The sequence below is a fragment of the Tachypleus tridentatus genome, chromosome 13, assembly GCF_004210375.1.
Source record: "Tachypleus tridentatus isolate NWPU-2018 chromosome 13, ASM421037v1, whole genome shotgun sequence".
Classification (NCBI taxonomy): Eukaryota; Metazoa; Arthropoda; class Merostomata; order Xiphosura; family Limulidae; genus Tachypleus; species Tachypleus tridentatus.
Genome location: NC_134837.1, coordinates 186,205,266 through 186,218,615, shown reverse-complemented (window position 1 = coordinate 186,218,615; position 13,350 = coordinate 186,205,266). Strand labels below are relative to the sequence as shown.

Sequence of the window (13,350 nt, the reverse complement as noted above, 5' to 3'; positions counted from 1 at the left end):
TCAGCATAATAGCTTTACGTGTCCTTGTTCCATTTGCTTCTACCTACTTGTGTGAGGCAAGATTTTCCACTCTTGTCAATATAAAAACAAAGAATAGGAACAGATTGGATGTTGGAGATGACATGAGACTGGCTCTAACAAACGCTCGGCCACGAATTTCATAGCTTGCTGCTGAAATGCAACATCAGGCATCTCACTAGCTGGGTTAGATAGCTGTTCAAACCTATGTTAATATTATTTTAAGAAATATATGTTCTTTTTGTGAATTCAGGTTGGACCAATGTGATTTAATTTGCTAATAAATAATTACAGAATTTTTAAATATTTTTTTTAGATGTTTCTTTCCCTCTCCTTCACAGAAAATACAAGAAAAATTAAGCTGCTGATAGTAAGCCCTAAGTAGGGGGTCACATGGGTTTCAAACTTTTAGGTAAGGAGTCGTGAGTGTCAAAAGGTTGGGAACACCTGGACTAAACACACCCTTGCTCCATTAACATCTTTTATTAGTTATGTTTCTAATCTGTATAGATTAAACTAAAGACACTCTTGCTACACTTACATCTTTTATTAGTTGTGTTCTTAACATTCTGTGTTCTGTGACCATTTCATCTAAAGATACTCTCACCATATGAATAATTCTTATTGGTACTGTTCCTGCTTTATAGTTATTAGGTTAAAAATATTCTTGCTAAAGTGAGAGCTTTTATTTGTAATTATGACAAGTTTTCTTTTTTACAGTTTTAGCAAAATGTGATGTAACAAAAAGAATGTGATTTTCATTATTGTTCTTGAAATGTACTTCATTGTACCAAATATATTTAACAGAATTTATATATCCATAGAAAGGCTTAAATCGAGCTTAGAAAAATAAGATATAGTATTTTTTATCGGGAAGAAATATTTATACAAAAAAATATTTTTTTTTGCATTTTTTTATTGATATCACTTGAAAGAGTTGTTTGTTGTCAACAGAACAAGTCAGACCCTTTGTTATACCATTCAAAGAGCTGTGAACAACAAACATATGATTTATCTGTGTACTCTTGTTACAACTAATCAGATTTAACTTATCTTACACCACTCTAGGAACTGTAAACAATAGCATATGATTTACGTGTGTAATCCTGTTACAGCTAAACAGATTTAACCTTTTCTTAAACCACTCTAGGAATTGTAAACAACAACCACATGATTTATGTATGTACTCTTGTTACAGCTAATCAGATTTAACCTTTCTTACCCCAATCTAGGAACTGTAAACAACAACCACAATTTGTTTTTGTGGTATTTTTTGTTTATTTTAGGCAGCTCCTTTGAAAACAATTGTTACTGAAAACCACTCGTTGTCTTGTGTGAGTCGTAATATTACATTGCTTTCAGTTAACATGGCTTCACATAGTGTTTTCAAACTCTAGTTTTTGTCCCTTGTCATTAGTTAAAACTGTTCAAGAATTTTGGAAGTCTTAATCTAAATTTACTGTTAAATATATAGAGCCACAGTTATCCTTTCTAGATCATTTTTTACCTAATTCAAAGATAAAAATCATATTGACAAATAAACACTTCTGAAAGCATAAAGGATACTAAACATGTATTAGAATCAGGTAATGAACTGACTGAAGTCTTGTGAAAAAAAACAAGTTTATAAATAAACTCTCCAGGGGTCATTCATGTTTAATATCTTTTAGAATTATCAATCGTCCAAAAATGTGGGTAGGTATTTCGATAAAAATATCATGTAACCTACATCACACAGGGCATCTGCTTCACACTCTCTTATTTTTCAACTTATTCATATTGACATTACTAAAATTATGAAAACAGTTTTAACTAGATAATCACTTTCTATAAACTTATGAGCAGCTGATACAGCTTTATGCAGATATTCAAATTTATCTCCTTTTACAGTACATATGTGATCAGCATCTCCTAGTGATCTAACTGTTGCCTCAAGAATTTCTTTTACAGCTTGGCATTAAACGTAGAACTCACCATATTCTACAATGGAAATTAAACAAACACTCAAAATAAGAAACACATATTATCATCCTATCCATGTTAACATGAAACACATCACACCAAACTGCAACACAAATACATGTATGAACAGAAACAAACACATCAGTATTTAGTAACTTGGTTTATAACAACTTAAAAGGTGTTTTAGCTTACTTTAGTTCAGAGATTCACAAATGTTACTTTCATTTCAATTCAGTTATCAGGTAGTGGTCAAAATCTTTTTTAAATGACAACAGAACCAAAGGAAGATATTACAAATTATCTTTCAGGTTCTGGTAATTGCAGATTTATGTCATCTGACAGAGTCTTACAGCAGACATTAAAAATAAACTCCACAAATTTTTGGTGAAAGTAGTGATCCTGGGTGTAAACTCCACAAGACTTTGGTGGAAGTAGTTATTCTGGATGTAAACTCCACATGTCCTTCATGCAATAGTGATAATGTATTAAACTTCAGAAGCCCTTGATGGAAGTAGCAATTCTGGATGTAAACTCCACATATCCTTCATGGAATAGTGATTATGTATTAAACTTCAGAAGCCCTTGATGGAAGTAGCAATTCTGGATGTAAACTCCACAAGTCCTTGGTGGAAGTAGTTATTCTGGATAAAAACTTCAAAAGTTCTTGATAGAAGCAGTGATTCTGGATATAAACTCCACAAATCCTTGGTGGAAGTAGTTATTCTGGACGTAAACTCCATGAGCCCTTGGGGGAAGTGGTGATTCTGGACATGATGGTATATTGCACAACTCTGCAAGAAGTTCCATTGTTGGATGTGTTGCTACACTCAACATGTTTCACCACTGTCTTTCAGCAATGATTCCATAATATAGCCCTCCTTCTTACCAAATGCACCTGTTTGAATTTTACTGTTGGAAGCAGGGTTCATTTGAGAGAACAAGATCTAGACTACTGAATATCTGTAAGAACAATTGCTTTGTGTGCTGAACATTTACTGAGGTTAAAAGGATTGCTATTTAATTAATAAGCAATCACAGCCTAGCATAATACACTGTGCTAAATGGCAACTCAGCTTCTGGGAGCTCCAGGTTTTGTAGTGATTGAAATGGACCTGGCAAACAAGTGCTTACTGTGCAGAGATTTTGAGGAGGAAAAGGATGTTCAGACCAACATAATATAGAGGTCAGATCCTCATCATGATAATGACATGCATGCATGCACGCACACACACCAAAAAGTCCAAGATCGATGACAAATTGCTTTATATGTTGCTTATTGTCTGAACATCCAAATCCACAACATGACATAAAAAACCTGAAATGCTCTTTTTATCTCCTATGCACAGTATACCCTAGGATGTAAATAGCAGATAATTATATGTGGGTTTATTGTTAATGTTCCAGGCTACATAACTCTTTTCAGATATTGATGTAGCAGGATACTGTATATTGTAGACAGCTTTAAAATTCTAGAGCAGAGAAATTAAATAAAAGCATGCTACCCTTGTAATAAGTAAAATATGATGAGCTAGAAAATTACATAGAAACATTTACATATTAGCATGATGTCATATTTTAAAGTAATTTAATGTGTTGTATTAAACTGCTGTGACCAGCTGTCTCTGTAAGACCTTAGAGAGGATGGTTAATGCTCATCTTGTTTGGTTCCTTGAATCAAACAACTTCCTCTCACCCAACCAGTGTAGGTTCCAATGACACCACTCCACCATGGACCAGCTGATTAGACTTGAAATGTCAATCAGAGAAGCCTTTCTCAAACAGCAACATTTTGTGTCAATATTCTTTGACATTGAGAAGGCTTATGTTACAATATGGAGGTATGGCATTTTGTGAGACTTCCAGATACATTGGTTATGTGGCCATTTGTACATCTATTAGTTATTGAGGTGAACCTTGTATGTATATGCTTTAGATCTGTTAGTTATTGACGTGACTATTGTTTGTATATGTTGTAGATTTATTAGTTACTGATGTGTGTGCAATATAGGTTTACTTCAAGTATGTATAACAAGTAGGTTTACTTCAAGTGTATATAACAATGTAGGTTTACTTCAAGTGTATATAACAGTGTAGGTTCACTTCGAGTTTCTATAACGATGTAGGATTACTTCAAGTATGTACAACAATGTATATTTACTTCACTAATGTATAATAATTTGAGTTAACTTAAGTGTGTATAACAATGTAAATTTACTTCTATAATGAATAACATGCAGTGTATGACAAGGTAGGTATACTTCATTAACATATCTTTGTTGTTTCAAAGGAAGCATTAGGTGTTTTCTACATCTAAAATTTAGACGAAATGTTACAATTTCCATCATTTGTTTCACTTTTAACCATTATTTATTTTCTTTGTCTTTCCATTCATAAAGCTAAACATTATCATAAATGTTTCATAACTGCATAAATAATTATTAACAATCTTTGAAGACATGTTTCTTGTTCTCAACCTTGTTTTAAAGAATCAAAAGTGTGATTATTTGTGTCTAAGCTTCTTATAACAATTGTTCCATTTTATCAACTAAAATAAAAAGGTAAATGAACATTTCTTAATACAAATATGTATAAACCAGTTCTTTGATAATCATGTGCTCTGATTCTCTGTTGAAAATTATAACCAAACCTGTTCTGGACAGATTGGATATGATCAAAGTGCCAGTCTAGGAAACATTTGTAGCCAGAGAGGAGTGGAAGTGTTTTTAGCAGACCTGCTTCACCTTCCTCTGAGAAGTGAAGTAGCAGATGCATGCATATGTATTGCTGTAATTCACCATCTAGCAAGTAAGCTGAGGGTACTTCTGTGAATAACACCAACATTCTTTATCTGTATCACACTCAGTAATGTAGAGAAGGGGTCACTGAAACGTTTTCCAGAGACCAAAAGTACACCAACATCTTCTATAAGTATCACATCTAGTCTTACACTAACACTACAGTCTTGGTGTCATGCACACTGTGTAACCTCCACTTGATACTGATGTGCACTCTTCACGTAACTCAATGAGATGCTTATTCCTACTCCATTTCTCAACATTCATCTGCCACTGGGTGACATGTTTTTATATGGTTTCATTAAAAACATTTTTCTTTACAAATGAATACAAGAATAAAAGCAAGCAAAAAGAGCAAACTTCTGATGAAAACAACAAATGAATTGGAACCATAACAAATTACTTACTTTGTTCATGTTCAACACTAATTTATATAGTCTTATAATCAGCAGTATCAGAATATGTTGTATACTTTTATAGTTCTAACATTACACTTTTATATGGTTTTTCAGTTAACACTATCAGAATATGTTGTATAATTTTATAGTTCAAACATTACACCTGTTTATATAGTTTTCCAGTTAGCACTGTCACTATGTTGCATAGTTTTATAGTTTTGACAGTACACTTGTTTATATGGTTTTTCCAGTTAACACTATCAGAATATGTTGTACAGTTTTACAGTTCTAATATTACACTTGTTAATGTCGACTTCCAGTCAACACTATGAGAATTTGTTGTATAGATTTATCAAGTATCTAGTCTTGTAGTAAATTGTGCTTTACGCTAACATGACCATTATTTATTTAATCTTCCAGTTAGTACTATTAGATTATGTGATATTGTTCTAAACTTACACTTGTTTACACATATTAAAGAGTTTGTTCACTTCATTTAGTTCATTAAACCATAATGTTTATAAAATGAAATTATTGTGAGTGTCTTTGAATACCATGGAAAATTATGTGTGTATATATATTTCACAAAAAATTGTTTGTAGTAATTAATGTCAGTTTGGTTTGACGTTTGCATCTTATAACTGAAATGAACTAATAATTCACTTTTAGGAATCTCAACTCAGAGGAAGACTAAAAACATTATTACTATTTAGTTTTATTTAAAGAAACAATAAACTGTTCTAAGTTAAAGTAACTATTTCTTCACACTTCTTCAACCAATTGACAGGTTTTAAAAATATTGGAAAGTTCTAAATTCTAATAACCTGATAATTTGTTTCATTGTTGTCAACTGGTAAGTTTATTTTATGATCATTATAATTTTTTCTCTGTTGTAGAATCGACATTTACTTGCAATACAAGAATTAGTGAGGTAAAAATTTTAATATTTTTTATAACAGTGAAATAGGATGTAACAATAAAACAAATGGTTTTTATCATGGTGAAATAGGACGTAACAATACAATAGATGGTTTTTATCATAGTGAAATAGGATGTAGCAATACAACAGATGGTGTTTATCATGATGAAATAGGAAGAAACAATACAACAGATGGTGTTGATCATGGTGAAATAGGAAGAAACAATACAACAGATGGTGTTTATCATGGTGAAACAGGAAGAAACAGAACAGTACAACAAATGTTTTTATTATAATGAAATAGGATGTAATTGTACAACAGATGGTTTTTAACATGGTGAAATGGGACAAAACAATGCAACATGGTTTTTATCACAGTGAAATAGGATGTAACAATACAACATGGTTTTCATCATAATCAAATAGAATGTAACAATACAACAGGTGGTTTTCATCTTAATCAAATAGGTTATAGCACGTACTGAATTCGCTCCAAGGGCGAGCATGTTTGTTGTGACGGGGATTACAACCCGTGACCCTCAAATTATTAAGAAATGCATTTCTCTTAGGAATACAATTTAATCATTTCTTGTCATCAAACACTCTGTTCTTAAGTTTACTTTTGGATACATTTATTCACATAGCATTGAAAATTCAGTGTAAAGTAACATGATTAACTAAAGTACAACAATACATTATTTCGCTCAAGACATACTTGTAAAGGTTAGTTCCCGGCATACATTTGTGAGATAAGAATTTACTTTTGTTGTGGAAGAAACGACCCAAACGTTTGTCCTTGGAGAAACTATCAGTTATTATGTAATGCACTATTGTTAAGATATGAGATGCTTACACAAGTTTTATCGTTTCTGTGACCCTTTAAATGAAATAGTAACCTGTTCTTCTTCAGAAACTTACAAACAGTGAAATATAATAATAAAACATGTGTCCTGAATTTATATTTATTGGCTAATTATTTTGATCTAAATTTTCTTCAGTAATTGCCGAAAACTTATAAACTCTCTTATCTAGTTTCAGCATTTAGTTGATAGCTCCGATTGAAGTTATATTAGCAAAATAATTGGCACATAAAGAAAGACATTAGGGATGTATAGCTAATAATATAGTTTATTATAGTTATTTACAATAATAGTAATAAACTCCACAAAGCTAAAATTCATGTGTAATAAACTTTGTGTTTAGTGGCAATCCTACTGAACTGAGTAGCTCTTTCGAAAATCAACAATTGTTACATTGGGCCAATTCTAAATTTAAATATATGTTAATATATTGTTCTAGTGATGTAAACATCAACATCACTTCTTAGTTATTATTGATATCACTGATTGGTTGTTAATATATAGTTATATTAATCTAAACAACAACATCACTACTTAGATATACTTCACATTACTGATTGGATGTAAATATACCGTTATACTATCGTAAACGTCAACATTACTACTTAGTTATACTTGACATTACTGTTTGGATGTTAATATATAATTATAGTAATGTAAACATCAACATTACTACTTAGTTATACTTGACATTACTGTTTGGATGTTAATATATAATTATAGTAATGTAAACATCAACATTACTACTTAGTTATACTTGACATCACTGTTTTGATGTTAATATATAATTATAGTGATGTAAACATCAATATTACTATGACTTATGTATATTTAGATATGTGTGTACATATTTGTATATATTCTGACAAAATTGTGACTTATCTATATGTACATGTGTGTGTATATATGTATGTATACTGATGAAACTGTGACTTATGTATACATACAAAAATATGTGTGCATAGATCTATGACTTGTGTATATGTACATATATATATATTTATGCTATTAAAATATGACTCATGTGTATATACACATATCTGTGCGTGCATACACGTATATATACTGATAAAAGTACGACTTGTCTTATGTAATAGTACATGTATGTGTATGTATACATCTATATATACTGACAAAACCATGACATGTCTTATGTACATGTACATATATGTGTAACTATACATGTATATATACTGACAAAACTATGACTTGTGTGAGGTATATTTACATGTATACACATCTAAACGTCTAATAATGAACGTATACTGAATGAAGAAAGATTATAAAATCGTATAACCCGTGCGCTCTTTCTAAAGGTAGACCTTTCTTTCATTGGATCAAACTTAGAATAAGTCATTTACTCGTGTGATGGATTGTACAAGGTAGTAGTGCAGAACTCTCTTAATCAGTGGAACTGACGACCAACTTAACCTTTCAAGCCTGCTACCATCTATGTAATTTTACGTGCACTAATCTCCATGACATTTTTCATTTGATCTCTCAAAAATCATGTTACTTAAAGAGATTTATCATAGTAAGAGTAAATCATAACATAATTGAAATGTTTAATTTTGTAGATATGAGTTTACTTACGACTGCTTTTTATGCTATGACGTCTTAAAATTATCATAATATTGCATGTTTAAATAGAAAAAAAACATTGTAAAACCAAAATCGAAAAAGATTAACCGCTCATATGTGATGGCGAGTAACTCTGTACAAAGCATTGGACACTTTAACCACATAGTTATTATTAATAACTAAATTTCATGCTGATAAAATAACTTTTTAAAAATTTGTTTCATAAAAGAAACTGTTCAAAGAGTGGTGTAATATCAACCTGTAATTAAATCTTTATTGTCCTTGTTTTTTTAGAAGATTTTATTTACCGATCTTCAAAAACATACATGAAGCATCCATTAAACACTTGTATAACGGCGAATGAAAACCTTAAACATATTGCGATGTGAAGGTTGTTGAATCAAGTAATTAGTAAATGTATATATTCTGCTCTTTTAAGGGTGATTTAAATTTATAGTTATTTATTGTGTGCATCACATTGTATAAATTATACTTCTTTTAGTACTGAAAATTACACTCTGTAACAAAATATTTACTTTTTCTTGTTCCTGGGCAGAAATTGTTATTTCCCAATTACTTATTTCTAAAATACATGGAGAAGACCTATTTTTCTCTTCAAGCTTTGCTTTTGTGACCCGGGAGCGTTTTACGAAAACGTGATGGGAGACTATATTTGGGGGCTGATACGTGAAAGTGATTTACGTTATAGTGGTGAACGTCGAAAAACTATTCACTTTTAATCATGTTTGTATAACTTTAGTGCAAATACATGTAAATATTGATTCGTATGTTATTTATTCAGACCTTATGTAAATGAAAATGTGTAAATTTTCCCGTTTTTGCATAGGTTTAAAATAGGTTAATTTCCAAACTTCATTATTCAGGCCACAAAAGCAAAGTTTGAAGGGAATGGCCATTTTTTAACATACGCAATGAAAAGAAATAACACATACAATCCAGGAACAAAATTTGCGTTACATAGTGTAATTTATTATACGGTTGAGTAAGTTAAAATTAACATATTGTTCTTTTAGAAAAAAAACAAAAAACACCTATTTTTCTCTTCAAACTTTGCTTTTGTGACCTGGTGGCCCGCCATGGCCAAGCGTGTTAAGACGTTCGACTCGTAATTCGAGGATCGCTGGTTCGAATACCGGTCGCGCCAAACATGCTCGTCCTGTCAGCCGTGGGGGCGTTATTATGTGACGGTCAATCCCACTATTCGTTGGTAAAAGAGTAGCCCAAGACTTGGTGGTGGGTGGTGATGACAAGCTGCCTTCCCTCTAGTCTTACAATGCTATATTAGGAAAGGCTAGCGCAGATAGCTCTCGAGTAACTTTGCGCGAAATTAAAAAACAAACAAACAATTTTGTGACCTTGTAATGTAACATATTAATGTATTAGAGTTATAAATAGAGAAAAATTAGAGAAAATTAGTTATAAATAAGTTGAGTTAAGCATCCTTTTAAGGTGAATCAATCATAACTGATTTAATTAATTAACATTAAGCATCCGTTTTTAGGACAGATTAATTTGTGTAAAGAGTTCTTTTATGACGACTTAATTAACTAATGAATTGGAATAAGAGTTACACTGTAACCTATTTTATAAACAATAACCTCTGGAAATAGTCAAATCATTCTATTATATTGTTACAGATATAGAACAATTATAAAATACATTGTAACCCATTCATTAAACAGTGACCTTTGGAAATAGTCAAATCCTTCTATTATATTGTTACAGATATAGAACAATTATAAAATACATTGTAATCCATTCTTAAAACAGTGACCTCTGGAAATAGTCAAATAATTTTATTATATTGTTACATATACAGAACAATTATATAATACATTAAAACAGTGACCTCTGTATGCGTCTTTACGCTATAGGTACAAAGCTCTTCTTTCAACTGTACAATTTGCACTACACTGCTGACGAACATGGTTATGGAGACATGTTTACTGAACAGTCAACAGTACGAAACTCGGGTGCCAAGAAACCTAGACGCCAGGACCTATAGAAGTAAATAGGTTAAATCAGCATAGAAAATGATACAAGCAAGATATGTTCTGTGATTGGTCGACTGAGTATCATATTCAGTGATGTCGAGAAACCCACTTGTTGAGAAATTTATATGCAAAAACGGCTCGTTTGGGTTGAGAAAATATTTTATATAGAAGAGCGAACAACGTTTCGACCTTCTTCGGTTCACCGCCCTCTACATTCCGACACTCAGTTACATTGCCTCTTTCAAACATGTGGTCAGCTTCCGGTCAGCTACCCCTTTCTTTGTGAACCTGACGATGACCGAAAAAGGTCGAAACGTTGTTCGCTCTTCTATGTAAAATATTTTCTCAACCCAAACGAGCCGTTTTTGCATATAAATGAGTATCATATTATATCGAAGAGGTACATTTCCATATTTTATTGATCAATTGACTAACACATATAAAAAACATGCATTTTAATTTTGATTGGTTCACTGAATAAAGTGTTGCAAACACAGGCAACATGTTTGGGGTGTTTCATGGTTTTAGACGATTGAATTCTATCAGCGCATTATCCGTCGTACCCAAGTAAATTATTACAACATGTACATATATATACATATAACAGAAGAAACAAATATTCTTTAAGCAGCATATTGTGTGTTTATGTTTTATATATATATATATATATATTACTACTAATTTCTTCAACGCTTATCAGAATCTCCTGTTTGTGTTATTTATATATATATTACTACTACTTTCCTCAATACTTGTCAGAATCTCATATTTGTGTTATTTATATATATGTTACTACTAAGTTCTTCAACGCTTATCAGAATCTCCTGTTTGTGTTATTTATAAATATATTACTACTAATTTCTTCAACACTTATCAGAATACCGGGTTCGCGCTACTAATATACACATTACTGTAAATTTCTTCAACACTTGTAAGAATCTCGTGTTTGTACTATTTATATATATATCACTACTAATTTACTCAACACCTGTCAGTATCTCGTACTTGTGTTATTTATATATTATTTCGAAAAAATTCAACATTCGAAAATAACTCGTTACTCAAAACTAATAATTAGTGTTGTTATACACTACTGTATTCTAAACTCTGTGAACAATACTCACATTACTCAACACTAGTAATTAGTGTTGTTCTACACTACTGTTTTCTAAACTCTTCAAACAATACTCACGTTTCTCAACATTAGTAATTACTGTTGTTCCACGCTATTGGAATAGTGACAATAGTGATGTTAATCAAAACTACCTGATTCTAAACTCGTCAAAACAATTCTTACCCTACTCAACACTAGCAATTAGTATTGTCTTACAGTACTGTATACTAAACTCTTCAAAAAATACTGACGTAACTCAACACTAGTAATTAGTGTTGTTCTACACTAATGGATTCTAAACTCTTACACCGATTCTTCTGCTTAAACAATCTATCAAAGAATTTTTACGTTATTTAACACTGTTGGATTCTGAGCTCCTCAAACAACAGTTACGTTACTCAAAACTAATAATTAGTGTTGTTCTACACTACTATATTCTAAACTCTTCAAATAATAGTTACTTTAATAAAGACTAGTAGTTATTGTTGTCCTACATTAGTAGATTATAAAGTTTTCAAACAATACTTACGTTACACAACACTAGTATTTAGTGCTGTCCTAATCTACTGTATTCTGAACACTACAAACAATACTTAAATTTATCAACCCTAGCAGTAAGTGTTGTTGTACAATACTGTATTCTAAACTCTTCAAACAATACTCACGTTACTCGACACTAGTAACGAGTGTTTTTCTACACTACTGTATTCTAAACTGTTCAAACAATACTTACGTTACTCAACACGAGTAATTAGTGTTGTCCAACACTACTCGAATCTAAACATTTCAATCAACACTTATATTAATGAACACCACTGGATTCTACACTCTTAAAACAATACTTACAATATTTTTTGATAATATTCCATACGTAGGACCTCAGACAACAAAATAATTTTTTTCCACAGGTTTTTTCTCCATATGATTGAGGATTAGCTTGATTTGATGCATCTTTTCAATGATTTGAGCTGTGTTATATTGACTCTCTTCTTCTGAAATCATTCGACAAAAACGAATATTCGAAAAACAATTCGGAAAATTTCGTTGTATTACAATGTAACAAATATAGATCAGTTTAACTGCAACTGATACCACTTCTAAGCTTGCCGTTATTGACTGGCATAATTTATCAATTGATGTTATTTCTTGAACGATATCAGAAAAGAAATTTTTAATAACCGCGTTAATGAGGAAAGGAAGAAGACTCATCAACTCTGATCTATCAGATGTAACTTCTGTCGTTACAGCAGAAACGGCGGGTGTGGATATTATAACCAGATGTAACAACCTCATGGTCGTCCTAAAATGAACACAGTTTTGTTGGGTTAAACAGCAGCTATGTAATCACTATTAGGATATTTTGTTATAAAAACTACTAAATGTTTGATAAGGTTAATTATTTCTTTGAAAAATAAAAATTGACATTCATTTCTCAAAGCCTCCACTTAATTACATATTTTAATATTATAATAATATTTCAAATTACATATTTTAATATTATAATAATATTTCAAATTACATATTTAATATTATAATAATATTTTAAATTACATATTTTAATTTACCTCACAAAATATCAACGACTCTGTTAATATTACATTGGTCAGATGATGTCATGTTCACTGAGGTATAATAAAACACATGTCCATTGCAGTAGAAAATTATCAACTTTAAGATTCTTTTCTAAC

General features: G+C 31.1%; 1 long non-coding RNA gene across 1 annotated transcript; it reads right to left on the bottom strand.

Moving 5' to 3' along the window:
- Nucleotides 1-10,335: 10,335 nt before the first annotated feature.
- LOC143239513 (uncharacterized) lies at nt 10,336-13,111 on the bottom strand. The gene is made up of 2 exons (XR_013021222.1): nt 12,509-13,111; nt 10,336-10,553 (listed from the first exon to the last, which is right to left on the bottom strand). It is a non-coding gene; the product is annotated as an uncharacterized LOC143239513 (long non-coding RNA).
- Between the last annotated feature and the right edge of the window lie 239 nt (nt 13,112-13,350).